Consider the following 15,200-nt stretch of genomic DNA (forward strand, 5'->3'; position numbering starts at 1 on the left):
GTAACCTATCGTACCGTGTGTTATGTATGGCTTGCTGGCTGCAGAATGAGGGGTGTGATTTATGTTGAAGTCGGTGAGTTCACATTTACATGTACAAGCCTCGTGTACCTCCCACATTCATTCCCATCCCAAGGATTCATGGGAAAAGTCTGATTACAGTTAGAGAGAAAGAGAAATGGATATGATGCAATCACTGTTCTAACACCTCCTTTGTCAGAATACAGGCTGCATTTTTTGAATCACAAAACTTTGCCATGAGGTGCCATGTTGAACTTCCAGAGACCAGTATGAGAGAGAGTGACAACACCAAATTTAACACACCTGCTCCCCAATTACACCTGAGACCTTGTAACACTAATGAGTCACATGACACCAGGGAAGGAAAATAGCTGATTGGGCCCAATTTGGACATTTTCACTTAGGGGTGTACTCACTTTTGTTGCCAGCGGTTTAGACATCAATGGCTGTGTCGAGTTATTTGGAGGGGACAGCAAATTTACACTATTATACAAGCTGTATGCTCGCTACTACATAGTAGAAAAGTGTAACTTCTTCAGTGTCATCACATGAAAAGATACAATAAAATATTTACAAAAATGAGAAGTGTGCTCACTTTTGTGAGATACTGTAACTCTGCCCATCTTCGCCACTCTGTTCCACTGCAACAATAAATACCGTATTTATCAGCTCATAACATACACTTTTTTACCCTGAAAATAGAGGGTAAACTGTGCCTGCGTGTTATACACAGATATCTGTTTTTTTTACCAACGGGGGGCGGGGATCGGGCGGTCCGCCCCGGGTGCCACCCATTGGGAGGGTGTCAGGCCGGCCGCCCCACCTCTCCTGGCTGTGGGACAGCACTGCCAGTAAACTTTAAAAGTTCAGAAAACATTACTGCCAGCCCTTTGTCATATACCGCTCCTCCTGTGTAACTCTCAATGTAAGTCTAATGCCCTGCACACACGGTCGGATTTTCCGATGGAAAATGTGTGTTAGGACCTTGTTGTCGGAAATTCCGACCGTGTGTAGGCTCCATCACACATTTTCCATCGGATTTTCTGACACACAAAGTTTGAGATCAGGATATAAAATTTTTCAACATCAAAATCCGTTGTCGGAAATTCTGATCGTGTGTACACAAATCCGACGGACAAAGTGCCACGCATGCTCAGAATAAATAAAGAGATGAAAGCTATTGGCCACTGCCCCATTTATAGTCCCGACGTACGTGTTTTACGTCACCGCGTTTAGAACGATAGGATTTTCCGACAACTTTGTGTGACCGTGTGTATGCAAGACAAGTTTGAGCCAACATCCGTTGGAAAAAATCCTAGGATTTTGTTGTCCGAATGTCCGAACAAAGTCCGACCGCGTGTACGGGGCATATGCCTCTGAATCCCTTAATTAACGCCGCTCATTGTAGCTTGCTCTCCTCCTCCCCGTGTGTAGCTTTTGATTGGAGGAGAGCGGTCACATGACCATCAATGAAAGAGGGGAAAGCAGTCACATGACCGGGTCCACGAGAGCAAGCGGCGTTAATGGAGGTATTTAGAAGCTTTGATTGACAATGAGAGTGACACAGGAGGAGAAGAGTATGAGAAGGGGCTGGACCGTGTGAAGTTTTCTCAACCTTAGAGTATGCTGGCAACGCTGGCCCTGTCCCAGCGCTGGGAGTGCAGGGGGGTCTTTATAATGAAAGGGGGCTGTGTGTTGTAGGGGGGCTGTGTACTATGCCGGGGGGGGGGGGGGGGTGGGCATGTATTATGCCAGGGGGCTGTGTAAATTTATTTTCCTGAAACCTCCCTCTTAAAGTTAAGGTGCGTGTTATACGCTGATAAATATGGTAATTAACTTCCTTAAACAGCAAAACCATGCTGCTGCCTTGACTATCGGGAGCTTGCTCACACACGGTGTGAAAGGAAAAGGCTTTTATATATATATATATATATATATATATTATATATATATATATATATATATATATATATATCACATGTACATAAGTATTTGCAGCCTTTGCTCAATACCTTTGGCACCAATTACAGCCTCAAGTCTTTTTGAGTATGATGCTACAAGCTTAACACACCTATTTTTGGGAACGGTGCCCATTGGGACCTTCATTGCAGAAATGTCTCTGTACCTTTCCCCAGATCTGTGCCTCAATACAATCCTGTCCTCAGAGGTCTACAGACAATTCCTTGGACTTCATGGCTTGGTTTGTGCTCTGACATGCACTGGTAACTGTGGGACCTTCTATAGACAGGTGTGTGCCTTTCCAAATCATGTCCAATCAACTGAATTTACCACAGGTGGATTCCAATCAAGTTGTAGAAACAGCTTAACCACTTGCCGACCGCCCGCACATATACGTCGGCAGAATGGCACGGGCAGGCAAAAGGACTTACATGTACGTCCTTGCCTGCCCGCGGGTGGGGGGTCCGATCGGACCCCCCCCCGGTGCCAGCGGCGGTCGGCAAATCTCCCTCGGCGATCGGAGGTGAGGAGGAGGCCATCCATTCGTGGCCCCCCCCTCGCGATCGCTCTCAGCCAATGGGATCATTTCCCTGCCTCTGTATTGTACACAGAGGCAGAGGAAATGATGTCATCTCTCCTCGGCTCGGTATTTTCCGTTCCGGGCCGAGGAGAGAAGACTGTAATGTAAGTGCACAACACACTACACACACAGTAGAACATGCCAGGCACACAAAACACCCCGATCCCCCCCCCGATCGCCCCCGATCCCCCCCCAATCACCCCCCCCCCCCCTGTCACAAACTGACACCAGCAGGTTTTTTTTTTTTTTTTTTTTTTTTCTGATTACTGTATTGGTGTCAGTTTGTGACATTTACAGTGTTAGGACAGTTAGTATTACCCCCCTGTAGGTCTAGGGTACCCCCCTAACCCCCCCTAATAAAGTTTTAACCCCTTGATCACCCCCTGTCACCAGTGTCGCTAAGCGATCATTTTTCTGATCGCTGTATTAGTGTCGCTGGTGACGCTAGTTAGTGAGGTAAATATTTAGGTTCGCCGTCAGCGTTTTATAGCGACAGGGACCCCCATATACTACCTAATAAATGTTTTAACCCCTTGATTGCCCCCTAGTTAACCCTTTCACCACTGATCACTGTATAACCGTTACGGGTGACGCTGGTTAGTTTGTTTATTTTTTATAGTGTCAGGGCACCCGCCGAATAAAGATTTAGCCCCCTGATCGCCCGGCGGTGATATGCGTCGCCCCAGGCAGCGTCAGATTAGCGCCAGTAACGCTAACACCCATGCACGCAGCATACGCCTCCCTTAGTGGTATAGTATCTGTACGGATCAATATCTGATCTGATCAGATCTATACTAGCGTCCCCAGCAGTTTAGGGTTCCCAAAAACACAGTGTTAGCGGGATCAGCCCAGATACCTGCTAGCACCTGCGTTTTGCCCCTCCGCCCGGCTCGGCCCAGCCCACCCAAGTGCAGTATCGATCGATCACGGTCACTTACAAAACACTAAACGCATAACTGCAGCGTTCGCAGAGTCAGGCCTGATCCCTGTGATCGCTAACAGTTTTTTTGGTAGCGTTTTGGTGAAATGGCAAGCACCAGCCCCAGGCAGCGTCAGGTTAGTGCCAGTAGCGCTAACACCCACGCACGCACCGTACACCTCCCTTAGTGGTATAGTATCTGAACGCATCAATATCTGATCCGATCAGATCTATACTAGCGTCCCCAACAGTTTAGGATTCCCAAAAACGCAGTGTTAGCGGGATCAGCCCAGATACCTGCTAGCACCTGCGTTTTGCCCCTCCGCCCGGCCCAGCCCAGCCCACCCAAGTGCAGTATCGATCGATCACTGTCACTTACAAAACACTAAACGCATAACTGCAGCGTTCGCAGAGTCAGGCCTGATCCCTGCGATCGCTAACAGTTTTTTTGGTAGCGTTTTGGTGAACTGGCAAGCACCAGCCCCAGGCAGCGTCAGGTTAGTGCCAGTAGCGCTAACACCCACGCACGCACCGTACACCTCCCTTAGTGGTATAGTATCTGAACTGATCAATATCTGATCCGATCAGATCTATACTGGCATCCCCAGCAGTTTAGGGTTCCCAAAAACGCAGTGTTAGTGGGATCAGCCCAGATACCTGCTAGCACCTGCGTTTTGCCCCTCCGCCCGGCCCAGCCCAGCCCACCCAAGTGCAGTATCGATCGATCACTGTCACTTACAAAACACTAAACGCATAACTGCAGCGTTCGCAGAGTCAGGCCTGATCCCTGCGATCGTTAACAGTTTTTTTGGTAGCGTTTTGGTGAACTGGCAAGCGCCAGCGGCCTAGTACACCCCGGTCGTAGTCAAACCAGCACTGCAGTAACACTTGGTGACGTGGCGAGTCCCATAAGTGCAGTTCAAGCTGGTGAGGTGGCAAGCACAAGTAGTGTCCCGCTGCCACAAAGAAGACAAACACAGGCCCGTCGTGCCCATAATGCCCTTCCTGCTGCATTCGCCAATCCTAATTGGGAACCCACCGCTTCTGCAGCGCCCGTACTTCCCCCATTCACATCCCCAACCAAATGCAGTCGGCTGCATGAGAGGCATTTTCTTTATGTCCTCCCCCTAGTACCCCTACCCAACGAACTCCCCCAAAAAAGATGTCGTGTCTGCAGCAAGCGCGGATATAGGCGTGACACCCGCTATTATTGTCCCTCCTGTCCTGACAATCCTGGTCTTTGCATTGGTGAATGTTTTGAATGCTACCATTCACTAGCTGAGTATTAGCGTAGGGTACAGCATTGCACAGACTAGGACACACTTTCACAGGGTCTCCCAAGATGCCATCGCATTTTGAGAGACCCGAACCTGGAACCGGTTACAGTTATAAAAGTTACAGTTACAAAAAAAGTGTAAAAAAAAAAAAAAAAAACACAAACAAAAATATAAAATAAAAAGTAATAGTTGTCGTTTTATTGTTCTCTCTCTATTCTCTCTCTCTCTATTCTCTCTATTGTTCTGCTCTTTTTTACTGTATTCTATTCTGCAATGTTTTATTGTTATTATGTTTTATCATGTTTGCTTTTCAGGTATGCAATTTTTTATACTTTACCATTTACTGTGCTTTATTGTTAGCCATATTTTTGTCTTCAGGTACAGCATTCACGACTTTGAGTGGTTATACCAAAATGATGCTTGCAGGTTTAGGTATCATCTTGGTATCATTCTTTTCAGCCAGCGGTCGGCTTTCATGTAAAAGCAATCCTAGCGGCTAATTAGCCTCTAGACTGCTTTTACAAGCAGTGGGAGAGAATGCCCCCCCCCCCCCCCCCATCGTCTTCCGTGTTTTTCTCTGGCTCTCCTGTCTCAACAGGGAACCTGAGAATGCAGCCGGTGATTCAGCCAGCTGACCATAGAGCTGATCAGAGACCAGAGTGGCTCCAAACATCTCTATGGCCTAAGAAACCGGAAGCTACGAGCATTTTATGACTTAGATTTCGCCGGATGTAAATAGCGCCATTGGGAAATTGGGGAAGCATTTTATCACACCGATCTTGGTGTGGTCAGATGCTTTGAGGGCAGAGGAGAAATCTAGGGTCTAATAGACCCCAATTTTTTCAAAAAAGAGTACCTGTCACTACCTATTGCTATCATAGGGGATATTTACATTCCCTGAGATAACAGTAAAAATGATTAAAAAAAAAAAAAATGAAAGGAACAGTTTTAAAATAAGATAAAAAAGCAAAAAAATAATAAAGAAAAAAAAAAAAAAAAAAAAAAGCACCCCTGTCCCCCCTGCTCTCGCGCTAAGGCGAACGCAAGCGTCGGTCTGGCGTCAAATGTAAACAGCAATTGCACCATGCATGTGAGGTATCACCGCGACGGTTAGATCGAGGGCAGTAATTTTAGCAGTAGACCTCCTCTGTAAATCTAAAGTGGTAACCTGTAAAGGCTTTTAAAGGCTTTTAAAAATGTATTTATTTTGTTGCCACTGCACGTTTGTGCGCAATTGTAAAGCATGTCATGTTTGGTATCCATGTACTCGGCCTAAGATCATCTTTTTTATTTCATCAAACATTTGGGCAATATAGTGTGTTTTAGTGCATTAAAATGTAAAAAAGTGTGTTTTTTCCCCAAAAAATGCGTTTGAAAAATCGCTGCGCAAATACTGTGTGAAAAAAAAAAATTAAACACCCACCATTTTAATCTGTAGGGCATTTGCTTTAAAAAAATATATAATGTGTGGGGGTTCAAAGTAATTTTCTTGCAAAAAAAAATAATTTTTTCATGTAATCAAAAAGTGTCAGAAAGGGCATTGTCTTCAAGTGGTTAGAAGAGTGGGTGATGTGTGACATAAGCTTCTAAATGTTGTGCATAAAATGCCAGGACAGTTCAAACCCCCCCCCAAATGACCCCATTTTGGAAAGTAGACACCCCAAGCTATTTGCTGAGAGGCATGTCGAGTCCATGGAATATTTTATATTGTGACACAAGTTGCGGGAAAAAGACAAATTTTTTTTTTTTTTTTTTTTTTTTGCACAAAGTTGTCACTAAATTATATATTGCTCAAACATGCCATGGGAATATGTGAAATTACACCCCAAAATACATTCTGCTGCTTCTCCTGAGTACGGGGATACCACATGTGTGAGACTTTTTGGGAGCCTAGCCGCGTATGGGACCCCGAAAACCAAGCACCGCCTTCAGGCTTTCTAAGGGCGTAAATTTTTGATTTCACTCTTCACTGCCTATCACAGTCTCGGAGGCCATGGAATGCCCAGGTGGCACAAACCCCCCCCAAATGACCCCATTTTGGAAAGTAGACACCCAAAGCTATTTGCTGAGCGGTATAGTGAGTATTTTGCAGACCTCACTTTTTGTCACAAAGTTTTGAAAATTAAAAAAAGAAAAAAAAAATTTTTTTTTTTGTCTTTCTTCATTTTCAAAAACAAATGAGAGCTGCAAAATACTCACCATGCCTCTCAGCAAATAGCTTGGGGTGTCTACTTTCCAAAATGGGGTCATTTGGGGGGGGGTTTGTGCCACCTGGGCATTCCATGACCTCCGAAACTGTGATAGGCAGTGAAGAGTGAAATCAAAAATGTACACCCTTAGAAATCCTGAAGGCGGTGATTGGTTTTCGGGGTCCCGTACGCGGCTAGGCTCCTAAAAAGTCCCACACATGTGGTATCCCCATACTCAGGAGAAGCAGCAGAATGTATTTTGGGGTGCAATTCCACATATGCCCATGACCTGTGTGAGCAATATATCATTTAGTGACAACTTTGTGCAAAAAAAAAAAAATAAATAAATAAATTGTCACTTTCCCGCAACTTGTGTCAAAATATAAAATATTCCATGGACTCAACATGCCTCTCAGCAAATAGCTTGGGGTGTCTACTTTCCAAAATGGGGTCATTTGGGGGGGGTTTGTGCCATCTGGGCATTTTATGGCCTTCAAAACTGTGATAGGTAGTGAGGAGTAAAATCAAAAATGTACGCCCTTAGAAATCCTGAAGGCGGTGATTGGTTTTCGGGGCCCCGTATGCGGCTAGGCTCCCAAAAAGTCCCACACATGTGGTATCCCCATACTCAGGAGAAGCAGCTAAATGTATTTTGGGGTGCAATTCCACATATGCCCATGGCCTGTGTGAGCAATATATCATTTAGTGACAACTTTTTGTAATTTTTTTTTTTTTTTTTTTTTTTGTCATTATTCAATCACTTGGGACAAAAAAAATGAATATTCAATGGGCTCAACATGCCTATCAGCAATTTCCTTGGGGTGTCTACTTTCCAAAATGGGGTCATTTGTGGGGGTTTTGTACTGCCCTGCCATTTTAGCACCTCAAGAAACGACATAGGCAGTCATAAATTAAAGGCTGTGTAAATTCCAGAAAATGTACCCTAGATTGTAGGCGCTATAACTTTTGCGCAAACCAATAAATATACACTTATTGACATTTTTTTTACCAAAGACATGTGGCCAAATACATTTTGGCCTAAATGTATGACTAAAATTGAGTTTATTGGATTTTTTTTAGAACAAAAAGTAGAAAATATCATTTTTTTTCAAAATTTTCGGTCTTTTTCCGTGTATAGCGCAAAAAATAAAAACGGCAGAGGTGATCAAATACCATCAAAAGAAAGCTCTATTTGTGGGAAGAAAAGGACGCAAATTTCGTTTGGTTACAGCATTGCATGACCGCGCAATTAGCAGTTAAAGCGACGCAGTGCCAATTTGTAAAAAGTGCTCTGGTCAGGAAGGGGGTAAATCCTTCCGGGGCTGAAGTGGTTAAGAAAGATCAGTGGAAACAGGATGCACCTGAGCTCAATTCTGAGTGCTATGGCAAAGGCTGTGAATACGTATGTACATGTGATTTTTTGTTTTTATTTTTAATAAATTTGCAAAGATTTCAAACAAACTTCTTTCACATTGTCATTATGGGGTATTGTTTGTAGAAGGTTTAGGAAAATAATGAATTTAATCCATTTTGGAATAAGGTTTAGTGTCCCTTTAAAGGCAACTACAAAGAATGCCACCTAATTACATGCTCCTTTATTTTCTAAGGCAGGTCTACCAAAGATCTGTTAGTGAAATTACAGTGATACCAGAATAATTAAAAAATAAAATAAATAAATCAAAATACAGAAATTATTAAGGTCATTTTATTCCAAAACAAATGAAAAAACAGCACACAGTGCAACACAAAAGGTAATTAAAAATGAACAACTTAAAAGCAAAACTTTAAGAAAAAAAAGTGAAAAACTCTTGCTATTTTTTTTTTTTATAAAATGCTTTCTAAAAAGCGCAGCTTTTTACCAGTGTAAAGATCTTACAAAGACAAAATATATATTGTAAGACATAGTTCTCAAGCACACAGTCATAAAATGACATGGTCAGGTAACACTTGCTTAATTAACCTATGCACTCTTATTTCTATAACTTAAATAAAGATGCTAAATCCTAAAGCAAAAACAATAGTTAAGACTATAAAAAAAAAAAAAAAAAACACAAACTCAAAATGAAATTGTGTCTTGCTTTGGCGGTAAATGAAGTACAACAGAACCAGTCTGAAAGGAAGTGGTATAACCAAAACATAGGGCTTGCTACAAAACGAAAGCACAAAACAATACATGAAAAAAAAAACACTTCTTAAATATAAAAGGCATACTATATATCCTCCAAAGCATTTGGGTGAAAGATGTTAAAAGGAAAGCTTTTTCTTTTGAAATTAATCTGTGTACCCAGGACTGTATGCCGATACAACTGGGGCAACTTTTGGTGAGAGCTGGCAGTAAGCAGGTACCAGGAAGGGGAAATGAAACAAAGCAAACCTCATTCTTTTCAGTGCTCCGGAAGTAGCTATATTTGTAAACTGGACCCCTAGGTGCACTTCATACACTGAAGTATCTAGGCATTTCCAAAACTTATTTGTCATATCGGCCTGAGGACAACAATCCAAACGTGTATTCAGAACTTTGAGTGATTGAAAGGTTTGGGGACATAAATAAGGTCTAGAAAAACACGACAAGTTTCATCAAAACTTTGGGGTAAGGATGATTTTTTTTTTCTAATAAAATGTAAAAAATGTTGCTATTCAAAATGCTACTGTAAAAAAAAAAACAAAAAAAAAAAAACAAACCACAGCAGATTTATGAACTCTGTCTGTTTCCTAATGAAAAGAATCCACATGGGGCATTAGAGCAAAGGCCAGAATGTGCTTTCACTTACCTGTCTGCAATTAAAGCAGATATGCCTTGGCGCTTTGGTTCAAGGGCACGCGCCCAGCATTAGGTCATGTGAACCACAACTCCTCTGCATTGTAGACACAGATGTCAGTTTGACCAAAGATTCTTCTGAAAGCAACAACCCAGAAAACAGCCAACGTGGCTTCAAGTCTTGCCAACCAGGACACCTCGGGGACCTGCTTAATACACCCAACAGATGAGTTTCTACACAGCCTAATCCTGCTATGCACTCTCCTTTAATATTTATATGCAATGAGTGTTAAGCTGACCATACATGGACCAAATTTTGGCAATTCCTGTTAAATCAGCCAAACTTAATTCTGTTGGGTGAACCTTTCTACCTGGTTCAACAAACGTCGATTTTATAATTGACTTTTTTAAATTTTCAGCTGAACCGTACCTGCATTCAATCAGTGGGGTATTCTGACAGTCGGGGGATGCTGGTTGTCAGAACACAATAGCCAGCACTGCAGATTCCTCCATCCCGGCTGTTTAGCACAGATGGGAAAGTGATAAGGAAAAATGATTTTCTCTTGTTCAGACCATGGGTATGATCAGCTTAAGGACTGTAAACAAATATTTTGACTGTAAAATCTAAAACTCTAACATCTCTTCTCTACAAAAACGCAAATGTACAAATGTAATAATTGGGTATTAAAAAAAAAAAAAAAGTTAATAAAACACTGTTATGTGTAAGCCATATCAAAAACACAGATCCACCTTTATGACAAATGTAGTATTTTAAGGGCAGAACAATAAAATAATAAGCTTTGTAAGAAGAATTTATTGCCCACCCTGTTCCTTTATACTTTTGCAGGCTCTTTAATGATCCAATCTGTCAAACAGGAAATGTTCCAAGTTTGCTTGCTGCTTGAAACTGTAGACAGCACTGTCTACAGAATGTTAATGCAAACACAGCATTCCATAGGCTGGAAGCTCCCTCCATGGCACCATAGAAAAATATTATTTCTGGATTGTCAAAATGGCAGCTTTGCATTCGGATTGTACTGTTATACCTTTTGGCTGTCATACCATGCTGCCAGTCCTGTCCTCAGTTTTTCTTGTGTTTTATGTGCTTGAATAAACAAACACATACATATATATATATATATATATATATATATATATATATATATATATATATATATATATATATATATATATAAACACACACACATATACACACACAAACTATATAAATATATACACATAATATATATATATATATATATATATATATATAAACGCTTGTACTAGAGAACAAAGCAGGCAAATAAAATAGGTGTACAGAGTGGATAAGCTCAGCACTGTACCTTGTAGCATAGAAATTGTCCAAAAGGCAGATTTGTGCATGATATTGTATATGATTGTCTAAGGCCAATCTTTAGATCCAGTTCTTGGAGAAGTGCATATTGCAGCTTGCCCCTCCAGGCATGTTGGGTAATAAAGATCTTCAACAGCAAGAACTGCAAATCAAAAACCCTGATCCAACTCAATTTTGCAATTATTGCATAGCAATATATAGTTAAAAAATAGAATCATAGCCTTCCCTCTTACGCTGTATTTTTTCAATGTTTAGGTGCCATATGTCCTCTGTTTCTATGGAGCTGTAGAAAATAACATGAAAGGGGTCAACCACTCTAAGCTGAGTAGCGCTTAAGGTAACAATATCGCTGAAGTAAAGCACCTTCTGAAACAGGGCTTGATGTCTCTCCAAATTTTCTATTAAGCCATTCCATCCCAGTGTATGCCCCACTCACTGCCATTCAATTATCAAATCAAACAGGGATTGGCTCCAGGTGAGAAGCTGCTGGGTTCATCTTGTGCCTAGGATTCAAGGGAGTCCACAAGCATTTTGACATGCTGTGGCGAAGGCAAAGCAACAGGTTAACTTGAATGCAGCCCTGTACTGCAGCATAAACTTACCTCCCTTATGCTTTCCCCACTGCTCCATTCAGTTGCCAGAAGGAAAACCCTGTGTAGGTCACAGCTTACACAAGGCTATAGACTCCATATGTAACAATGCTGATTGGCCCACATGCCCTTTCACGCTTTTCTTTAGCCTCAGCACTGAATGTAGCAATGGAGAGAGGGAGTACATGCAGGATTAAAGCAAGACCGTTACCCTGCTTTAAGGATAGGCAAGGAAGCACAGACCTAAATTTAGGAGAGCTACAGGGACAGAATTATCATTTTTGTTCATCGTGTACAAAATGTAGTTTTGAAATAAAGTGTATGGATGAGGATAATGGAAAAATACAAAAAGTAACGAGAGTTTAGTGCTAGAAATCTGGTATATGCCAGCTTTTTGCTTTGTGCATTCAAACCCCTAAAATAGCAATGTAATGGAAAACACAAGTTGGAGAAGAATAAATAAACCCTCTGCTTACAATTGTAATAATATGTGCAAAGCAGAATACTATATGAAGCAAAGTTTTTTATAGAACTATTACAAAAAAGTACCAAAATATCTTTTCTTTGTAAAAAAAACAGTAGATAGTAAAAGTCTCAGTGTAAACATGGAAAAGGGTCTAAGTAATAGGACTTTAAGCATTTCAACAGTGACCCTTTGTTGCATTTTTCAGACCTTTGCGGGTTAAAAAAACAAAACAAAAAAAGGTCCATAGATGACGTCCCGAGAGCCATGCATGCATTTTCTAGTGCACCATTTTGGCCATCAAGTACAATACACAGCAATACACTTGAGAATGCTTTACAGAAAGAGAACAATAGCAAACAGTGTAGAGCGCCCCTTTGCCCTATTTTGCGGTCTATTAGCTTGCATTATTTATATTGTCCAAAACCTGTAAAAACCAAAACTGCAGTCTAAAAGAAGGGACCACAAGGCATTTTAAAGCACTGTTAATATATATAGAAAATACTCCCCTCTGAACCAGGGAACCCCTCTGACCCCTGATGCATGCTTTACAGAGGCCTCACTCCTGCTGATTATCTTCTAATCAAATGTAGGCAAGGTTATTGCCCATTGTGGTGCTCTTATTGGATAGTGGAATGTTGGTGTTGTTGGAGCTCCAAGGCAGGCCTAAAGCCAAGACTTCTATCCAGTGTACAACTGTGATTGGAGGGGGGGGGTTCTCTGCTGCAAAAGAACAAATCTACTGTAAAGTTACTTGTTGCCACCTTGTAATTCCAGCTCAGAAAAACTTAAAGTGGGTTGTAAACCCTTACATATACTCATATACTCAGTGAAGTGACTGGTCTCAGGTGATACACAGAGATGAAAACAAATCCTCCTAGATAATTTGTACCTGTATCTGCATTTCTTCTCTTCTCTACAGACATTCAAAGTCCAGGATTTATAAGTTTGTCTGAAAGCTCAGAAAAAAGGCAAGGAGAGGTGAAGTTACACTCTGCAGAGCTCAGTGAGGAGAGCTCTGAGAGCCGATTGGAGGGAAGGGACACCCCCCCCCCCCCCTTCACACAGCTCACAGGAACAGAGCTAAGGCTTTCAATCAGCTGGAAAACCCCTCCTGTCTCCATTGTTGTCAGGAAAACTTGACTTGTCAGAAGTGACTCATGCTGATAGAAGAGGAATGAAGTAGCAGACAGAAATGACACTTTGTGCTTTTAATTGAGACAAGTGCACACTATAGAGGGATATGCTTTGTTCAGATTTCATGATTGAGGTTTACAACCACTTTAGGTAAAAACTTTTTGAACCACCAAAATTCCCAAAGAACTGACAGATCTCTATGGTTGTGTCACTACATAGATTTCACAAGTAGGAGATACAACAAAGTAAAAAATCTCTGATCGCAGCTCCTGGTCAAGTTCTGGTACTTGCAAAAGAGGAGATGTATAGTAACAAAGAGGCCAAGCAAAGATTCCCATTTCATTTGGAAATCCCCTATATGTCTTGTACATTGTGGTGAGTTCCTGTTGAGGGCCGGTGTTGAATGGTTTTGCTTTCTTAAAATGTGTATTGCATTCCCATACAAGTCTATGGGAAATGCCAAACTGCTTGAAACGTGCAGGCCATAAGGAGGTCAACTGCAGGTCAAAATTTTGAATGATCTCGGAAGTGTCTCCAACTTGAAAGAGAAGTATGGGAATCGGATAAACAAAACCAAAAAAGAAAAAGAATTGTACTCCTCTACAGCATATGGCTGCAGCACCGAATCAGCAGCAGCTGTCCCCCCGCTTCTTCCAGGACTGAAAACCAAGCAATCCAAGACAGCCGATTGCTCAGCTTTGCGGTCCTCAGCCTGCAGAGAGGTGGGAGATGTCAGTCACCGGCTCTCTACTCTTACCCTTCAGCACTCACAGGAACGCTGGGCTGTGGGGGGGACGGGAGATGCTCGCCAAGCGGCTGAGCCAGCTGCCGGTCCAGGCCATATTGTGACTCTTGTGACCCACAGGAGAAGTATAGCCAAAAAAGCTTTCGGTCATGCTTCTCCATTAAGTTAAACTCACGTCACTGACACAAGCCCAAAGCCCAACAAAGACCGTTAGTATTATTGGGCAGTCCTGAAAGGGGAAACCCAATTTCAATGAAGTGGCAAAAGAAAATCTATCATATGACCAATTCCAAGAGTCAGTTAATAGATCACATAACTCAGCCCTCCAACTTCTGCAGATTAGCAATCAATAGTGAAAATACCCACAGATACTACATAGTTCTTCAGGCTGTTGTCCTGCTTCACTAAGCATTCTCATGTTTATTGCTGTATGCATACGTAGGGCTTAAGGAACTCTACTTGTAGCGTCCAAGGTCTCGGCTACCAGAAAGAGCAACAATACGCAAGCGGATCATGATCACAGGATAAGCACCCAAGGGTACACCAAAAGCACCCACATATGAGCCCTGGTTGACAATATGCATTTTCTTTAAAATGTCAATACAGACCAGCGCTGCTTTTTGGAAGAACAAGATGCAACTTTAAAAAATGTAACCCACGACATCTCAATGTTTTCGAATAGGCACTGAGGCTGCATGGTCTGTCGCAATACTTGCCAGTTTTAAAGGCGACATCTGAAAATGCGCTCAAGGAGCAAAAGGCAGAGACACTCAAAGTTTGAAAGCCTGTTTCTTGTTAATCAGATGGAGCCATGAAAGATATTTTTAACAAAAACAGCCTGCTGATAGAAGGCCAAGCACAGCCCCCACTAACTTTGTCTCTGTCCTCATAGCTACATCTTCCATGTAATGTGCACAGGACTAAAGAGCCGCCAATCGTCTTCTCAAATCACAAGTTAAATATCTTTAGAAAAATATTTTCTGTACGAAGTTGGTAAAAATTCCATTCCACAAACACGGAATGGCTTTAGCATATCCATCATGTAATAAGAAGTGAAATGCCAACCACAGTTTATCTTTGTATATAGCTTCTCTCTTCCTTACAGGAAAAAAACACAGGAGGTGTAGTAAGACTCTAAATATTCAAGTCTATGGTTGTTTGCTGGAGGCTGACTGGTTGACTTATCGCTGTGCAACCAAACTTTCCTTGTA

The 15,200-nt window shown here is 41.9% G+C and overlaps 1 protein-coding gene across 1 annotated transcript in view; it reads right to left on the bottom strand.

Annotated features, from left to right (window-relative positions):
- Nucleotides 1–10,955: 10,955 nt before the first annotated feature.
- LG02H21orf91 (linkage group 02 C21orf91 homolog) overlaps nucleotides 10,956–15,200 on the bottom strand; it is a gene marked incomplete in the record, with an annotated part of 67,900 nt that continues 63,655 nt past the window's right edge. The window contains 1 exon segment of the mRNA XM_073617068.1: nucleotides 10,956–15,197.

Source organism: Aquarana catesbeiana, linkage group LG02 (genome assembly GCF_042186555.1).
Source record: "Aquarana catesbeiana isolate 2022-GZ linkage group LG02, ASM4218655v1, whole genome shotgun sequence".
NCBI classification, from domain to species: Eukaryota; Metazoa; Chordata; class Amphibia; order Anura; family Ranidae; genus Aquarana; species Aquarana catesbeiana.